At 60.2% G+C, this 15,744-nt stretch overlaps 1 protein-coding gene across 20 annotated transcripts in view; it reads right to left on the bottom strand.

Moving 5' to 3' along the window:
- Positions 1–15,744, bottom strand: part of RBFOX3 (RNA binding fox-1 homolog 3) — a 141,538-nt gene that overhangs the window by 23,265 nt on the left and 102,529 nt on the right. For 13 of the 20 annotated variants that reach the window (XM_077188476.1, XM_077188477.1, XM_077188478.1 and 10 more), the window contains one exon: positions 5,157–5,201. The exons of the other annotated variants lie outside the window; for them this stretch is intronic. The gene's annotated coding sequence lies outside the window, so the exon portion shown is untranslated. The remainder of the gene's footprint in view (positions 1–5,156; positions 5,202–15,744) is intronic. 20 annotated transcript variants of the gene reach the window in all.

Genomic DNA, 15,744 nt, shown 5'->3' with positions numbered 1-15,744 from the left:
GGGTTTGTTTTCTGGAAGAGGGAGAACAACATGGCACCGGGACAGGAGTGGTCTTGGCCACTGTTGCGGTGCTGGGGCCAGGGGACAGAGCCTGCACTGGGAGCACTGGTGGGCATGCACCCCCAAACCCCTGAGGGAGCTTGCCAGGGACAGCACAGCCCTGCCCTGGCTGCTCCAGGCACCGGGCTGGACCTGCTGCACCGTGCAGAGCTGCTGGGAGGTGCCCGAGGCAGCCAGCGCGGTGCCATCCTCTCCTTGGGAAACGGCAGAAAAGCTCAGGCCTCCTCCAAGGGACACCCTGGGACATCTGGGAGCTGCATCCACGAGGAACGAGGCCCAGGGGTCTGCCTGGAGCCCCCAGCCCCACTGAGCACAGCCGTGGCACATCAGGTGCCAAGGCCCTGCACGGGCTGCACCAGCCCTGGGCACCTGTCAGAGCTGCTGCCAGCCCAGCTCCATGCCCAGATCCCCACCCACGGGATGCAGTGGGAATTCCAGCGCCTGGCAGCACTGGAGCCCCGTGTTTCCTCTCCCAGCAGAGAGGGACAATGCCATGATTCCATGTCCTGGACCTGCCGTGGGGCACAGTGCACAGCCATGGGGGCACTGGGTGTCCCGGGGGCTGTGGTGTTTAGTGGGACCCACAGGGCAACGCTGGATGCTGCTGCTCGTGAGAGCTGCCAAGGAGCTGCAGATCCGGCAGGACACAACCTCTGCCTCGAGGGCCACCGAGGCTGGACTGGGATCAGGTGCTCCAGCCCCCCGGGTCACCCTGTGAGTGCAGTGCTGGCAGCCCACCAGCACCCAGGGACAGCAGCACCAGCCTAAGCCTCTCCTCCCGCCCACTCCAAATGCCCCCAAGCCAAGGCATTCATTAATTAGAAGCTCATTAGTAGTTATTCAAAGACATCAAGCAATTAGATGAAGGCATTGACAGATCAGAGCTGCTGTGTGACAAGGAACATCCCGTAGCAAGGAAGGTCCCACGTCCCCAGTACCACAGGGATGGCCCCAGCTTAGGGCAGGGACCAGGACAGCGAGAAGGGACTGACAAACCACCCTGGCCCCCTGTTAAACCTCTCCTTCTTTGCCTGCTCCTTCCTCCTCCTCCTCCCCCCGCTCCAGCAGCTCTCAGAGGTCACTGGAGACACTCTGAGCTCCTGCTCAGAATTCCCAAAGATGGAGCCCCCAGGTATGAGCTCACCAGGTGAGGAGGGAGCTGTGACCGAACCCAAGAACTGCAGCTTCTGGAGTGGCAGCCCTGTGCCTCACAGGCTGCTGGGGGCTTCAGCAGCGGCCCCCAGGGTGCCAGACCATGGCACACGACAGGAGGGGTCCGGGCCACCCCAAGCAGGTGTGCGTGGCACTGCCAGGGTGGGCAGTGGCACTGGCTGGGGCCCACCTGAGCAGCAGACGGGTGAGGTGGGCACGGGGGAGCAGCAGGCTGGAGGCACTCCAGAAGCAAACACTCCATCCTCACAATGAGATTTTTTAAATGCACAGAGAGGATGTTAGTGCTAAACAGGTGCTGTGACCCAGGGCACACTTTATAAATCGTAGCATTTACAGAGCCCTTCTTCCCCTCGCCCCACACACACTTAATTTCTCTGGAATTACTGCTTGTTTGAGGACACTTTGCTGCGCCATCTCAGCCCGCTGAGGTGTTGATGACTGAGGCACCAGAGCTCTCCTGTCACACAGGGGTACCAGACCCTCTGCTTCCTCCCTTGCCACAATGAGAGACGCCCACGATGCCCAGAAATGGCACTCAGCCCAGCTGAGCCCCAGCTGCTGGGCTGGGATGCCATGGGAAGACCCTGGGCTGGTGCAGAGCCTGATACAGCCCAGCTCCTGCAGCTCTGGGGAGGGAGTGGAGCTCCATGGGGCACAGCTGGCTCCAGCTCCTCGCCCCTGCTCACTGTGCGCCCAGGCTGGGGCTCCCAGCCACACGCAAAGGGCCTGCACAGACCCCGTGCCCTCCTCTCCAGCCCTGCACCGAGCTCTGGGATGTTTGGGTGGGTGCAGCCTGCGTGCCCTGCTAGAGCAGGGAGAGCTGAGCCCCTGTGCCCTGCCCACTCCCCAGCCATGCCCCTTGCTCTGGGCATCTCCCCAAGCCTCAGAACCCTGAGCAGGGACTGCTGTGGGGTCCACAAGGGGATCTCAGGGTCCCCATGGTACATTCCCCCCAGTAGCCTCAGGAATTTCAGGCCTGGGATAAAACGTGGGGGCTGCCCCACAAGCATCTGCCAAGATCCTGGGTGGGCACCGTGAGAGGGGCTGCTGCTGGTCACAGACCTGCCACCTGAATGTCCCACTGCCACCTGAATGTCCCACTGCCACCTGAACATCCCACTGCCACCTGAATGTCCCACTGCCACCTGAATGTCCCACTGTCATCTGAACATCCCATTGCCACCTGAACATCCCACTGCCACCTGAATGTCCCACTGCCACCTGAACATCCCACTGCCACCTGAACATCCCACTGCCACCTGAATGTCCCACTGTCACCTGAACATCCCATTGCCACCTGAACATCCCCCTGCCACCTGAACATCCCACTGCCACCTGAATGTCCCACTGTCACCTGTATGTTCCACTGCCACCTGAATGTCCCACTGCCACCTGTATGTCCCACTGCCACCTGAATGTCCTACTGCCACTGAACATCCCACTGCCACCTGAATGTCCCACTGTCACCTGAACATCCCACTGCCACCTGAACATGCCACTGTCACCCCAGGGCCGTGCCCCCTCCCAGGACAGCCAGAGCCCACCAGTGACCCCCAGAGCACTCCTGGGGCAGGGCTTTGGTGCTGGGCAGGGGAGGCAGCTTCTGCCCATGGCCAGCACCACACAGAGCGTGGACGGGGCAGTGCAGAGGCTGGGGGTGCCACGGGATGGGGTCACCATGGACTGGAGAGGGCACCCAGAAATCCCAACCAGAGCCAGGGCAGCCACTCTCTCCCTGAGCTCCCCAGCAGACCCTGGACAGAGCACCGGGATGGGACAGGGGACACAGCAAAGGGCAGACATGGCCTGGCCTGGGGACGGGTCAGGGCTCCTGCACACCAGCCCCTGCTGCCCCTGGCACCCGGTGCAGGCCTGGCAGGCAGGCAGTGCTGCTCCTCAGGCCCTAAATCTCTGTCCTCCAGGGCTGGAAGGAGCAAGGGGACCGTGAGCGCTGAACCAGGCGGGTAGGGAGGGAATAAATAAGGATAAGGGAAGCAGAGGAGTGAGGGGGGCAGCAGATTGGCCTCCGGGGCCCAGCTGGCTCTGACATCTACAGCCCCATAATGATATTCAGAGCAGCACCAGGCTGGAGGCAGCTCTCCTCCAGCACGGCAATAAACGAGAGCAACACTCTCAATAATTCAGCACCAGGAGAGGGTGATAAAGCAGCAGAGGCACCACTGCAGGCAGCTGGGGCGGGGGGCTCCCTGCTCCCTCCTATATCTCCGTGATCCAAACCCTTTCCCCTCTCTCTGTGCCCTGTAAATGCAGCCCCAGCCGCGACTTGGGGTCCCCCCAGCCCTGCTGTACGGGACAGACAGACAGAGGGGCCCAGTGCAGCAGAATTAAACCCCTCCATCACCAGCAGACAAACTGGGCAGGCCCAGAGCCCTCCTGGAGCCAGGGCAGGGGCAGCAGCACCTCCCCAGCTCCCTTCCAGCACCATTCCATCCTCTCCTTCTACACCCGCACAAACAGGGCCCAGAGCCCCTGTGCCAGACCCCAAACCTCCCACCCAGAGCGGGCAGGGGCAGCTGAGCTGCAGGACACCCACCCTGTGCCCTCCCCTGCTGCAGACACAGCCAGGGGCCACAGCAGATCCCTGCAGCCCAGGGCTGACCTGTGCCCTCCCAGCCCACACACTGCAGGGCACTGGGAGGAGCAGAGCCCCCTCCTCAGCACGGGAAATGAACCATGAGACACAGCAAGCACAGGGTGGGGCAGCCCCGGCCCCACAGCCTCCCCCTGCAGCTGAGCAGCGTCCCCAGGCCCATGGCACAGCCCAGCCTTCCTCCCGTCCATCCTCACTCTGCTCCCACCCAGCCTTCCTCCCGTCCATCCTCACTCTGCTCCCACCCAGCCTTCCTCCCGTCCATCCTCACTCTGCTCCCACCCAGCCTTCCTCCCGTCCATCCTCCCTCCCTGCACACTCTGCTCCCACCCAGCCTTTCTGCTCCTCCTAGCAGCTCTTTTTCCACATTTCCCACGGGATCTCAGGTCCCTTCCAGACCACAATCCCCCCCCCAGCGGGTCACCTCCATCCTTGTCCTCTCTGTGCCAAGGATGGGAGTGCTCCCCTCCACAGCTCTGCCAGTGGGCAGCTCCTGCAGCCCAGCACCACTGCCCCAGCCCCTGTCACCCCCTGTCACCCCCTGGTCCCACCCCCAGCCCCTGCCAGGGCCCAGAGCTGTGGATGCACCAGACTCATCCTCTGCAGCCCCTTGGCTCTCTCTGCCCCTCTGTTTCACTGGGTGTGATGGGAGCACTGTGCTCAGGGGGATGGACCCTGCAGGGTCCCCTCTGTGATGGGCTCCTCCCCCTGCTGCAAAGTCCAGCGATGTGAGGGGGGACAGGGAGGAGCCACCCACACCTGACCAACGGGCACCAGGCTGGCACAGGCACCTGCTCTGATCCACCTCGCACTCCATCAGCCATGCCCTGCCTCAGCCCGGGGACACTGAGCTGCTGTGACCCCCCCGAGCCCTGGGGACAAACATCCCCTGGGCAACTGCCACAGCACGGGGCTGTGGGCTTCTCTTTGCCCCCAGTGAGGACAGGGACCCTGGCTCCGCCAGGGACGGCTCCTGGGACTGCAGAGTACGGACAGACAGCAGGACAGCACACACGGACGCTCACAGGCACGTCAGCCTCAGCTCTCCTCATGCAGGATTCCCCTCACACCCGCTGGGGCTCGGTGCCAAGGGGCTGCTGGCAGAGGGGAGGGGGAGCCTTGCTCCCACCCCTGCCCCGGGCAGGGCACTGTGCCCCCAGCCCCATCCCCGAGCCCCAGGCTGAGGTGCTGCCCTGCCCTGCCCGAGCCGAGCCCCCTGCCAGCCCCACACATGCAGGTTTAGATGCAGGAGGGACCCCGGGAGCAGCCAGGGCAGAGCCGAGGCAGCCCCCGGGATCCCAACCCTCTGTACCTTTTATTGAGCCCAGCTCCTCCCGCGGCGCTTGCACGGGGCGCTCTGGAAAAGACAGGGAAGGGGAGGAAGAATCAAAATCAATGCTCATCATCACTAACCTGCTCCAGTCAGTGCTGTCTGCCCATGTCTGCACGGTGCTGGGATGTGAGCCTGCATGGGAGTGATACTGCCTGGGCACTGGGGAGCCCGTGCTGGCCAGGGGCTGGTGGCCAGGCCAGGGGCTCATCCCAGGGCAGCACAGCAGCATCAGCACCTGTCACACCTGAGTTTTTAAGATTTTCTAAGCCTTCTGATGTTTACATTCTTGTAACGAACTTCCTCACACACTTTCTGTAAATAACTCATTGTTTTGCATTCTTTTATGGAGGAGGAGAAATCGGATGGACTGTTGGTTTGTCCAGTGTCATCGGAGAGGTGGCACTGTCACCCTCCAATCCACTGTCACTTTTGGAAATCTATAAATGTTAGAGTCAGAAAATAAACTTCCCCTTTTTACCTTGGAAACAGCAGCGTGTCTGTGTCGTGTTATTTCATGTCTGTGTCGTGTTATTTCATGTCTGTGTCGTGTTATTTCATGTCTATGTTGTGTTATTTCATGTCTTACAGTGACAGGCACTCACCAGCCCCATGCCCAGGGTGATGGGCACAGGATCCCCCCTTCAGCTCCCCCAGTGCACCAGGAACCCAACGCAGCTCCCACAGACCAGGGGTCCCTTCCTGGGCTCCAGAACCCTGCAGGCACAGCCCCACACGCCCCATGGGGTGGGACGGGCACAGCTGCCATCCAAGGGCTGGCTGCACATCTGGGTTGGTGCATCCCGAGCCTTCTGCCCACAGCAGCACAGGGACACGCTCCTGAGGAGCAACCCCTGCAGCACGCTGCTCTCCTGGCTCTGGGCACTTCTTGGAAATTAAGCCAAATTTCAAAGAAAACTTCCTGAAAGCTGCACTTCAACTAATTGGCTTTTGCAGCATGGCCAAGGCAAACATTCATCAATCATGTTAGACCCTCAGAAATAATGAGAGTGGCTGGTACATCCCAGGAGTGGCTAAAGAATGAGGGGGGGCCGCGTGTGCCTGTTCTGCAGGTGCTGAGTCCCACCTGCCCAGCAGCAGCTCTGGAGCTGCTCAGCTCCCAGTGCAGGGCCAGCAGCCCCGGGTGAGGGTCCCAAGGGGCGTGCAGGGACCCTGGGGTGCCTGGAGGCCGCTCTGAGCTCACAGCTGGTCCCAGGAGCACAGAGCCCACGGACAGTCCGGCGGCTCGGGGAGCCAGAGGCTGCTCCCAGGCACTCTGTTAGCAAACACGGCTCTCAGCCACGCAGCAGGATAATCAATTATGGTAATTCCTGCCTCAATGAATCAGATTCATGGAGGAGTACAGCTCATTAGGCTGGTGCTGGCTTCCATTAGCACTCTTATGATAAAAACCCTCCAAACTCTCGCCCCACACGAGGCGCTCACCAGGCTGGGGGTCTCCCCTCTCCCCCAGGCCCGGGCAGACCCAGCTGTGGGTGTCCTAAAACAGATGTTTGGGCCCTCTCTGGTTCCCAGCAGGTGCTGACAGCCCTGCAGGCCTGGCAGACCCTCCTGCCCCTGCAGCCCTGGGCTCTGCCAAGGCAGCGCCCACCGGGACCCGGCTGGGAGCAGGGGATGGCACAGCAGGCCCAGAGCACTCCAGCAGCGGGGCTGGCAGTGCTGGGAGTGCTGGGAGCCCAGTCTGCCTGCTCTGCAATGAATAATTGACAGCGTGTGCTCCCGGGGGGCTCGGCGATGGGTAACGCGCATTTCCCAAACACATTTCCCAGGAAAGGCGCCTTCTGAGAAGCTCCCTGCAGCACCAGGGGCCTCACAGCCAGGATGTGCCTCAGCTGCCCCGTGCCACGCTCGCTGGCACCAACAGGGACTGGGCGAGCCTCTGGTGGTCCCGGCACACAGGGAGTGCTCAGCCACAGCCTCCCTGTGCACAGCAGGAGAGGGAAAGCCCCGGCTCCACATGTGCTGAGAGCTGCTGTGCAGGATCCATCCCCCTCTGTTGATGGGACAGAGGCAGGAGCAGCTCTGGGCAGGATCTGGGGGGATCTCGGTCCAGTCTCTGCTTTTCTGAGCCCTTGCACAGCCCCAAAGGGACCTGCTGCCAGAACAGGTGAGCCCAGCCCAGCCAAACCCACCTGGATGAGAAGCAGGGGGTCTGTACAAGAAATGCAACCCGTGCCACCCAGCTGCAGGGATGCCACGAAAGCTGCACCTCGTCACCCCTATCCCCATGCTGCAGCCAAGGCAGGCCTGGCTCTGATCTGCTGGGAAACTTCTTGGTAGTTTCTCAAAGTATATTTTAACCCCCGTTCCCTCCACCAAAAATCCTAAATTAATTTTGCTTTTAATTAAATTCATTAGCAAAGATTATCTGGCTGAGGAACAATAATGTCCCACCCTCCCCCCACAGCCCTCTCTATTTATATCCCCATATACAGAACAGCAGCGAAAATTTCTTTATGGGCCATTAAAGGTTTAATGTTTAATTTATAACCACCTTCTCCGGCGGGTGGGATGGCCAGGCACAATGTCAACATTTTTAATTAAATGAGAAGGGATTTTTTTTTTTCCCAGCTAAGGAATATAAAACATCCCGTTCCCAGCAGCGTTGAGACAGGGCAGGAGGGGCAGGGGCTGGGCAGGGGCTGGATCCTGCACAGCAGCTCTCAGCACACGTTTCCCCACGATCCTGCTCTGCCCAGGGCCGAGCCAGGGCTGTTCCACACCAGGAGCTGAGACATGGGAGGCTCGGGCAGTGCCCAGAGCAGCCCTGGCGGGGCAGAAAGGAGCTCTAGGACTGCTCAGGAGAGCAGCAGCTCAGGTCTGGGAAGTGCAGTCCCATCCTGGGGACAGGGACAGCTCATGGTGCTGCCCCCGCTTTGGGAAGCTGCTCCCTGCTGGGCAGGGCCCTGGCTGAGCACCAGCTCCTGTGCAGGTCCTGGGGGGCAGAGGTGAGAGGGTGGCACTGCCACACCTGGCACAGCCCATGACAACATCGCTGGCCACCAAACCCCGCCTGGGGAACAGCTGTGACCTCCCAGCCAAATCCTGCAATTCCTGCTGGCCACCAAACCCCACCTAAATAACAGCTGTGACCTCCCAGCCAAATCCTGCAATTCCTGCTGGCCACCAAACCCCGCCTGAGGAACAGCTGTGACCTCCCAGCCAAATCCTGCAATTCCTGCTGGCCACCAAACCCCACCTGAGGAACAGCTGTGACCTCCCAGCCAAATCCCTCCTGCAATTCCTGCTGGCCACCAAACCCCACCTAAATAACAGCTGTGACCTCCCAGCCAAATCCCTCCTGCAATTCCTGCTGGCCACCAAACCCCACCTGGGGAACAGCTGTGACCTCCCAGCCAAATCCTGCAATTCCTGCTGGCCACCAAACCCCACCTGAGGAACAGCTGTGACCTCCCAGCCAAAATCCTTCCTGCAATTCCTGCTGGCCACTGGCACCTCCTTGTGCTGGCCAGGAGATCAAAGAGCTCCCAGTGCCACTGCTGAACCTGCTGTGAGCCAGAGGCACCCGCTGGCCCAGCGGGCACTGCTGGAGGAGCCTGGCACTCCTGGCATCCCTGGCACAGCCGCCCGTGGCACCCTCAGGCACGGGAGCTGCACGGGAGCTGCACGGGAGCTGCAGGGGAGCAGGGACAGCCCCAGCAGGACAGTGCAGCCCCTCCTGCCTGGGCAGCAGCGAGGGGCAGCTCCGAGCAGGCAGCTCTCCATTAATGGAGTGTTTTATCTTACAGGAGAGATGAAATCTCTGCACAGAGGAGGGCAAAAGCGCTGAATCAGCAGCTGGCTGGGGGTGGCAGGTTCAGCCATGAGCATTTGGCTCCAGCACAGCCTGTCAGTGCTTCATCCTCCTGCGGCCACACTCTGCCAGAGCTGAGCATCCCCACACCCTGCTCCCTGCCCCTGCAGGTGCCAGGGTGGCCCAAGGAGCCGCACTCAGCTCCTCACCCTGCCTGCCAGCCCCGTGCCAGCCCTGAGCTGCACCAACAGCCCCAGAGCAAGCCAAGCACCAGTGGCATGGGTGAGCTGCCCTCCTCCCTCCCTTGCCATGCTCTGCAGAGCACGGATGGGCTGGCAGGAGGTGTCCTGGCACAGCTGCCTGTCCCCAGCAGCGTTCCAGGGAGCAGCAGGGCCCCAGCCCATCCCTCCCAGCTCAGCAGGGTCCCTCCCCAAGGCTCGTTCCTGCCCTCCTGCCCAGCGTGGCCGTGCTGGCTCCTGAGCCAGGGGCAGGCAGAGCTGCTGCTCTCTGCCCATGTGCCCACACACGTGTGCCCACAGGAGCAGCGTGCAAGGGCCGGCTGCAGGAGCCAGCAGCAGAGCAGGGATGGCACTGTGCTGCTCACTAAAAGCATGAGTGTCACTAAATCAATAATTCATTTACTTTAATGAGATAAGTACTTGGAAAACTAATTGCAAACCTGCTCCATTTACTCCAACCCATTATAGCCTTTAATGTAAATGGCAGGAACGCTGCTGGAGGAAGGGGAAGGGCTTTGGGTGGAAGATTGTGTTGTCCTTCCCCTTCTTCTAAGAAAGAGAAATATCAGTCACCAGCTGGGACAGCAGAAGCCAAAGGAGCGGGTGGAAGTGCTGATGATGGAATCACTGATGGCAGAGCAGGGGGAAAACCCAGCACGCCCAGAGCCACCGCTGTCCCTCTGCCCACACTGCCACCACAGAGGGCTCTCCCAAGCCAGGACGTGGCTTCATGCTTGCCCTGCTCCACAGCCTCGCACCTGGAGCCCTGCTGGCCATGCCCCTCTGCAGGTGGTCACTGCAGTGATCTCTAATAAACAGATATAAACAGATATATAAACAGATATATAAACAGTGGCTGCATCTCGGGCACAGCGTGCCCCGTGCCAGCCCTGCCAGCTCCTCTGCCTCAGCCAGTGCTGCCCCTTGCCACCCCTCCAGCCCCTGCCAGTGCCCAGGGAGCCAGAGTGGGCAGGGGTGTCCTGCCAGGCCCCAGCCCTGTCCTGAGAAGGAGCCGTGGCTGCCGGCAGCGCGGCCGCTGCATCCCTTAACCACAGGAGCTGCGTGCCAAGGGCTCACTTCTCGCTTGCTGGAGCAAATGGCAGGTCATAAAAAGGAACTGTGACAGAAGAGAAAATGTTCCAGAGTCCACAAGGACCAGTCCAGGGTAAATCCATCTGCTCAGCAATTTAGCTAGAAAATCCTTTCCAATCATCCGTGCTGTAGGTCCTTCATCCCCAGCTGGTGGCTCTGGGCAGGGCCTTTCCCCCTCTGGCAGCTCACGTGGGGTTTGTGGTGCTTGGTGATCCCAGAACAGCTCCCTCAGGGACACTGGGGAGGGGTCCCACCAGCCCCTGCAGAGGGTTTGGCCGTGGTGTGGCCATGGGGACCCTTTCCAAGCTGCCGGCTCTCTCAGAAGAGCACACCACTGTCCTTCCTGGGTGCCGTGCCCGTGGCGCCTTTGGGGGATGCTCCCAGGGGGTGCAGGCCCCACTGCAGCCCCATGAACAGCCCTCACACCCCAAGGGCAGCAGCAGGAGGGCCCAGGAGAGCTGGGCTGACCCTGCCTGGCGGCAGCTGCCCAGCTCAGCCTCGCCCAGCCGCCGCAGAGATCTCCCTGCAGGCATCCCCTGCATCCCACCTCAGCCGCTCCTGTCGCACAGCAAATCGATGGCAGGCATCTCAATTAATCACACCAGGGGCAAATTGATTAGGAGCCTAAATAAGGTCAACATGGCTGTCTGCTTATAGGGTGGGACCCCTTAATCATCATTTTATCTGCAGCGGGTTGCAGAGCCGGCAGTCACAGCGGCTCAGGAGCACACGGGGATCTGCACTGAAGCCCTGCAGCTTGCAGGGCTGGTGGCACTGGAGCCATGGCTCTGCCACAGGGAGCTGCATTCCAGCATGCAGCAGCCACTGGGCACAGGCAGCTGGGAGCCCCAGCAGTGGGAGCCCCAGCAGAGAGCCCGAGGCCCAGCTGTCACCTCCAAGGTGACCAAAGCAGCGCAGCTCTGGGCACAGCACATCCCCCTGGCCCCACACCAGCTGGGGGCTCCTTTGGCTTCTGCTGTCCCAGTTGATGGCTGATGCTTCCCTTTCTCAGGACACACCATCTCCCGCCCAAAAGTCCTTCCCCTTCCTCCAGCAGCATTCCTGCCACTTAGGTTAAAGGCTATGGCTGGGCTGGGGTAAGGGACAGAGCCATGCCTGCTCCTCTGGTCCCCACAACCCCTGAGTGCTGCCCACAACCCCTCTGGCACTGGACACACCTCCCTCACTCACCTGCCCTGCCCCAGCCACCCAGCGCCTCCTTCTGTTGTAAATACCGGTATAAATATTATAATTTGGTTTAATATTTAATATAGTCAGGTTAAATAAGCATTCCCAGCCCCATAAATAATCATTAACAGAGGATTCTAATTGTGCTGTTGGGATCCGGCTTCATGACTTATTTAGCGGGCAGAGCTCTTCCCCTCCCCTCCCCACACGCTGTAAATTAACCTGTGGCTCAGCCTCTCCCTGAGAACCTGTGGGACAGGGAGACAGATCCACCTGGGATGACACTGGGATGTGGAGCTGGGAGAGCGCCTGGGATGAAGCCAGGGGGGACAGGGGGACCAGAGGGGCTGGAGGAACCAGCAGGAACATGGAGCAGCTGAGCAGGAGACGACTGTGAGAGAAGATCAGGGCAAATCGTGGATTTCAGGGCATCCTTTGTGGACACCTGGGCACGGCACCAGCCCTGGAGCAGAGGTAGGTGAGCCACGGACAGGGAGCACCCACGCACCCTGCTCACCCCGGGGTGGCATCAGCAGGGACACGCAGACACAAAACGCTGCCAGGAGAGCGGAGAGCAGGGGATGCTTTTATCCCAACCACAAACCCACTGTGAAATTGATTGAAAACAATAGCAAAAAAGGAAACAAACCCCAAAGCACCAAACCCAGTGCGCGGGGAATTGGCCAGGGGTGAGCGTTCTGAAAGCACTGATGGAGACACGAGGACAAGCAAAGTGCAGGAAAACCTCCGTGTGAGTGTTTTCCCCTCGAGGGATGAACTGATGCAGTGCTGCAAGAAAAGGCTGGGGTTTTCTTTATGCAGCCTAATTTCATCTGGAAATGAAAAACGACAAAAGCAAATGGAACGAGCCCCTCTCTGGGCCCCTGGGTGCCCTCAGCCCTGTGCCAGGCAGGAGCAGCTCCGAGTGCCAGCTCCAAAGGGCACAAGAGCACCCCAGCAGCAGCGGGGATGCCATCCCCAGGGAAACAGGCTCATCCTGCTCCCCAGACAGCCTGGGTGCTCCTGCTGCCACTGATGCCATCAGATGCTCACATTCAGGGTCTGTCCCCACAGTGTGTCCCGTGCCCTCAGGGTTTTAAGCAGGGAGAGACCCCTGGGAGGTCTCCTATCCAAATCCAACCGAGAGATGCAGCAGAGGGGACCCAAAAGTGAGTGACAGTCCTCCTAGAGCAGCTTTCCTGTCTGTGGCACGTCTGCTCCAGGCCCTGCTCACCCTGAGCAGGGGTGCCCCAAACAGTGCCAGTGCTGACTCTGGGCTGCAGCTCCATGGGAAAGGCCCTGCTTTATCTTTATTTGTCAGGATTTATATGAAAAGGGGATAGTTCAGCTCTGAATGTAGTGATTTGGAGGAACAGCCCTCCAGTGGCCTCCTCAGCTAGCATGGCATCAATAGCATCGATTGCTAAAATAACTGATAGCCCTGGCCCAGCATGCTGGGGGAATGCTCCTTCCTGCTCTGAGACCCCAAACAACCCCTGCTCCAAGCCCCAAACCCCAAACCACCTGGGCACTGAGTGCCCATACCACTCCCTGTGGGCAGCACAGCTCTTTGTGTACCCCAGAGGAGAGACAGTGAGAGCTGCCTGTCTGTGGGGATACACCAGGGTCACCTGGGCAGGTAACAGCAGCACAGCACAGCCCAGCACAGCAATCTGTCCTGTCCTGCCACCCTACTGACCTTCCAGGACAGGAACAGAACCCACATGGGGAAGGAAAAGATCAAACTCAAGTCCATAGTTAGGGAGAAAGAGTTATTCAGCTTGTTGAAAATTAGTCTGACTTAACAGAGAAGAAATAAAGTGTTTTGAAATTAACGGCACAATCAGCCCCGTTGTGGGGATATTAAACTCTGCAGTTATTTGAGGACTTTCTGCAGAGTTTTGTGCCTGCAGTGGGGACAGCACTGGGGTGGCAGCACCTGCTGCAGGGCAGAGAGGGCCCCAGCAGCTCCCTGGGGGTGCTGACAGCCCAGCCAGCACAGCCTCCCCTCCTCAGTGCCAGGATGCTCTGCTGACCCTCTGCACGTGCTGTGCCAGGACGCTGCTCCCTGGGCCAGTGCCCCCAGCCACTGCCAGGGCTCAGCAGGGAAACTGCTGCTCCTGAGGACACAAACCCCTCCCCACAGCCTGCCCAGCACAGCTGGGGGCTACAGGGCGTCCTGGCCACCCATCCCCTTGGCCAGGTGAGCAGAGGGCACCGGGCAAAGCCTTGCCTTGCCAGCTCTGGCGGCAGAGCAGCATCACTGCCCCTCCAGCACTGAAAACACCCTCACAGAACCCATCCATGAGCAGAGATACACACACTGTTCCTGTAAAAGTGACTTCAAATCCCCAAAGGCTCATCCTGACGCCGGCAGGGACTCTGCTGGAATCTGCCACTGGGAGCAGGATCAGTATGTGGCGTGCAGGGCTCTGCGAGCGAGGGCTCTGCGAGCGAGGGCACTGCGGCACGGCAGCAGCGCCTCTGCTGCACAGCCAGGGCACGAGGGGGCCACAGGGAGGGAACAGGGAGGGAACAGGGAGGGAACAGCTCACTCTGCATCCCCCTGCCCCAGCAAAGCCACCCCTGGGAGCTGCAGCAATGAGGAGGTGCTCGGGGGCTGAGGGGCTCATGGGGGTGACACTATGGGACACAGGGAGGGAACAGCTCACTCTGCATCCCCCTGCCCCAAAACAACCCCTGGGAGCTGCAGCAATGAGGAGAAGCTCGGGGGCTGAGGGGCTCATGGGGGAGCACAGGTGAACATGCCTGTGACACGGGGCAGAGCACACCTGTGCACAGGGCAGCGTGTGCGGCGCAGCCGGAGCAGAGTCGTTTGTAAATAATCCTTAATTAATACAACTCACAGGCCTGGATGGCTCAGTGGATTCCAGGCAGGGACAACGGCAACCTCCACTCTTCCACTTCTCAATTACAGCTTCGGGGAGGGAAGCAGGAACTGGCCAGGGTGAATTAGAGAGACTTTTGTCACGTTTAATATCACTTCATTTTGCAGACTGCTGACGCAGCGGGATTTCACAGCTTGGAATTTATGGTTCTTTTGAGAGACATGCGCAAAAAAAGGAGGAAAAAATGCCCTGCCATCAGCACAAACCCATCAACTCTGCTGGGAAAGAGCTGGGGTCTGGGGGAGCCCCCAGGGATCCCCGGGTGAGCAGAACTCGGCAGGGCTGGGGTGCAGCACCAGCTTCAGGTGGGTGCATCAAGGGGTCCTGGGAGCGTTGGAGCTGCCTCTGGCTGGGGTGTCCGTGTCCCCCAGGCCCTGCTCCCTGCAAAAAGGAGGAGCAGCAGTGCTGGCAGTGCCAGGGATGGTGCTGCACGGTGTTATTCGGCCCCAGGGGGGTTTTATGCAAAATGACACACAATATAAATGACTGTTGTAAACAGAGAGTTTAATAAAGGGCTGTGTGCGAATTTTACAGCCTCCCCAAGGATAATTAAAATTATTTATCTACTTACCTAGCTTGCCACCAGAGCAGTCTATTAATTATTATCTATTACACAGGGCCTGCTTTGCATGCTGCTGGAGCACTGCCTGCCACCAGCACCCACAAGAACACCCAGCAGCACTGGGAGGGCTGCGAGCCATCCCCATCCCAGGGGTGCTCTGCGCCCCTCACAAACCCTGTGGGAGCATGAGGTGCTCAGGATCAGGTCTTTCTCTACCAACCTCTGGCCAGGCTTTTAAAACCTGCTTGGTTTCAAACACAGCAGCTCCCCAGGGCCGGGCATGGGAGCCCCAGGCAGAGGGTGAGACAAAGCTCTCCCTGGGCAGCCACAGGCACCAGGGATGGTTGAGGGAGATGCCACCAGCATCCCCTGATTGTGCAGCCCCTTGAGGGCCAGGAACCCCCAAAGGAGTGCAGATGGACAGCGAGGGCAGGGCAGAGAGGGCTCGGGAGCAGCGGCAGCCGTGGCCGGTGCCGCAGCAGCCCCAGCAGGAGCCGCCTGGCGCAGCGCTGCCCGCTCCTCTCCATCTCTGAGCGTGACAGAGCAATCACCGGCATCCCCCGGCTCCTCTCTGCACGTAAGGAGACCTCCGGGGGCTCCACTGTGCGGGTACTTAACGTTGCTTTATTAGCTTAATAAACCCAGCCGTGCTGCCAGAGTGTCCGAACGGCCCCGGCAGGAGCAGCAGCGGCCGGAGCGGGAGGATGGCCCTGGCAGGAGCAGCAGCACGGCCCCTGCACCCAGAGCCCTCAGCCAGGGAGCCCACAGCTGCTCCCTGCCATCGTGGGCACCCCGAGCCGTCAGC

The sequence above is a fragment of the Agelaius phoeniceus genome, chromosome 19, assembly GCF_051311805.1.
Source record: "Agelaius phoeniceus isolate bAgePho1 chromosome 19, bAgePho1.hap1, whole genome shotgun sequence".
Lineage (NCBI taxonomy): Eukaryota > Metazoa > Chordata > Aves > Passeriformes > Icteridae > Agelaius > Agelaius phoeniceus.
Note: the sequence above shows the minus strand (reverse complement) of the source record. Positions and strands in the feature narration are given on the sequence as shown.